Source organism: Rosa rugosa, chromosome 2 (assembly GCF_958449725.1).
Source record: "Rosa rugosa chromosome 2, drRosRugo1.1, whole genome shotgun sequence".
NCBI lineage: Eukaryota > Viridiplantae > Streptophyta > Magnoliopsida > Rosales > Rosaceae > Rosa > Rosa rugosa.
In genome coordinates, this window is record NC_084821.1 from 23,577,391 (window position 1) to 23,580,912 (window position 3,522).

The following is a 3,522-nucleotide window of genomic DNA, read 5'->3' on the forward strand; positions in this document are numbered from 1 at the left end:
ACACACATATAGATAAACAAAGACACACACATTATGCTGATATTAATTAATATGCATTTTGGTCCCTTCAAATCGTTTGCTCTTCAAAATAAACAAAGAAACCGCATGGTTAGAACACACACCACTGGACTGCACAATGTACTAGTGATTATGCTGATATTAATCAATACACACACAGGCTCTTCCACTAAGTGATCTTGTTTTTTTTTTTTTTTTTTTTGGTGGCTATTTAAAGGGATCTCTTGTGAGATCCACTTTTTTTGTTTATCACATATCGACCTTCAAATCTTAGGCCTTCATAAGTAGATCACTTCTGTACATTTTCATCCAAATTGATGATCGTTTGGGTATCAAACTAGATTAAATCAATGGACGAACAAATCTGTCCAACTTGAACTGTTCATGCTTAAAATTGTATATCACAGTTATGAGCAACTTAAAGATGATCAATTTGGCTGAAACATTTTAAAAGTAATCTACTCATATAGACCTAAAAACTGAACGGTAGAAATGCCGATAGATGATCAAAAAGTTAGTCAAATAATCGATCCCTTAAAATGGGGAAAAAAAAATCCTCACTAAAAGGGCTATGTACACACACACACACACAGATATATATTATATACTAAGCCAATTGCCCTTAACATGATTAAATTTTTGAAAGCCAATAATATCGTCACCTAATAATAAGCTATTTGACAATAACAAAATTAGTAATCAGAATACAATAGTAAATAATTTTAAAAATAAATAAATAACAATATCTTGCACAAAATATGGAGAAGTTCCCTCAAATATAGGAGTGAGATACACCCTATATAAACATGATTCTCAATTTTTTATTTTATAAAGATTAAAGCCAATTGACAAGTACGGAACAAATATTAAAAGACTAGTAATAACTGTAATATAAGTAAAATAAGAGTGTGTGCTTCATTTGTGGCGATGATTCCATGAGCTTATTAGTAATAACATTAAGAACTAGTAATCCATCGGGGGAAAAAAAAAACTTTATGAACATAAGGCAATGATTCCATGAACTCATTAATAATAACTTTATGAATGTTCAAGTAAATCCAGAGTATGTGTCTGGCCCAAACTCTAGATTACTTGACCTAGTTGTAATAAGGTTTTGAACTAGAGATATTCTCGGAGATATTCATAAATATCCGATTAATTGTACGATTATCTTTCATTGCACAACTCTAATTTTATGTCTTGTAATCCTTTATATAAAGAGGCCCATATTATCAATTAAAGTACGACTCAATTCTCTCCCAATTTCAGTTTTCCTTAAACACGTTATCAGCACGACGCCCTAACCCTAAAACCTATTAGCCAAAACCTTAAATCCGAATACAAAACCTTGAAACCCTTTCAAACCCCGCATTACACCTTGAAGCCCTCTCCACTAGGAGTCCAGAACCGGAGGCAGAAAGACTAGAACCGAGCCGAAACCTACCGAACCGGCCACCGGAAGCTCCAAACCACCCGCAGCAAATATTCCACCGGTTCACCACCTTCCGGACCTCCAATTGCTACCAATTTTTCCAACAGTAGCGCCTCAATCCCAGGATCTGGGAATCGGAAAATTTTTTCCCGAAACCGGCCTTAAAGGATGTGAACCGGCCACCAATAGAAGCTGCACCCTTGAACTGCTAGAGAGAAGAAAAGAAGAAGAAAGAAAGAAAAAAAAACGCAGCCCAAGAGAGAAGGAGAGGCCCGCAACCCAAAAGCCCATAGAGCCTGGTCCACTGACGCACCTGGCCCACTGCCATATTAGATCACACCACGTCAGCTTCAGAGCCACGTCAACTCCGGCGACTTTTCCGGCGACTTTTTGATAACTATTTCGAGGTATTTTTTACTAAAAGTTCTCGTTTTTGAGTTTTTTTTTTTTTTTTCAATTTCTCTTCTTTTTATCGAGGACTTGCAAACTCTCTTCTTCTACCCCCCTTTCTTTATCACAGGGGAGCCCTAATTAAGCCAAACTGTGGGGGTTCGTGCTCACTCCAACTTTGGAGCTTGAAGAGTCCTCCAAACTTGGAGTTTGTTGAGAAGAAACGATTGACCACAAACATCATTGTTTCGATCTAATCCAATCCCTCTTGGAATCAAATTTCTTGGAAGCTACTACGCTAGGAAATTCCTAACTTCTTGGAAGCGACTACGCTCAGAAATTTCATATATTTTTCGTGGTAGCCTTTTAAGCTCCGAAACTAACCCTAATTTCTTATTTTCTTTCAGGATGAGTAACCTGAATAGACTGGACTTCGCTCCATTAGGAACAACTGGCTCTGGATATCACAAGTGGGTTTGTGATGTCCGCCACATCTCAAAGCCGATGGAATCTTGGATACGATTCTCGAGCCTAGCCAAGACGTGCTAACTGTTGAGCAAGCTCAAGCTTTGGATCAAATAGAGTGGCCTTAGAGGCAAATAAGGCGAAAGCCATCATCCTAATGACTCGTCATATGGATGATTCACTCCAGGACGAGTATATGAATGAATCAATGAAGAAGACCCCAGAAAGCTGTGGGTCTCACTCGAAGAAAGATTTAGCAACATCTGTGACTCCCTGCTTCCAGAACTAGAAGTGAGATGGCATAGCCTCCACTTCTGTGATTTCAAGTCAGTTATTGACTACAATTCGGAAGCACTTCGCATTAAATCCTTAATGGAATTCTGTGGAACAGATATCACAGATGTGATGTTGATTGAGAGGAATCTCTCTACCTTCCCCGTCTCTGCTTTGATGGTTGTAAAGAACTATCAAATCGATGTTACTGCAGGACGAATCACAAGGTTTCATGAGCTCATTGGAGCTATGAATGTCGCTGAAAAGCATGACAACATCCTTGTGAAGAACTATAATTTGAGATCCGTGGGAACAGAGTATATTCCAAAGTCCAATTATAGTCGTGCCCCTAAGGGAGAGCGGAAAGCGAAACCCTAAATTTAGGGACAATTCTGGACGTTCTGGTCCATATTCTCGCTCTAATGAGGAAGGTAACCGCCAAAATAGGCGAACACAGAACCAAAGAGGTCAACATGGAAATAGAGAGGGAGGCAACGCCTGTGGCCATGTTGGTGGCACCACCAACACTAAGAGCCATTCATATGACGCTTTCAAAGCACCTCAATCAATGGAGTCTAAGCACTGAGATGTATGTTCTCGATGTGGATTATCCGGTCATTGGGCACACATTTGTAGAGCTTGTGGAGAAATTGTCACCGCCTACAAAGCATATTGTGAAGCAAGAGAAGCTCACTATGTGGAACAAGAAGATCAAGAAGATGATCTAGAGTGAAGGGTTGAAGACTACAAATCTGGCTGGGATCAATAGATCGCCAATTCTGTTTAAGTCTTTATTTTTCCAAGAGATGTAATAGGCAATTGCCATATACTCTGTAGTAAATGTCATTGGTTTAGTTATCTTCACATAGGCTCATCCAAAGTGAGTATGATGTCTAGAAAGGTTTTGAGATAAATGGTACTTAAGCGAGTCTTGCTCCACTGAC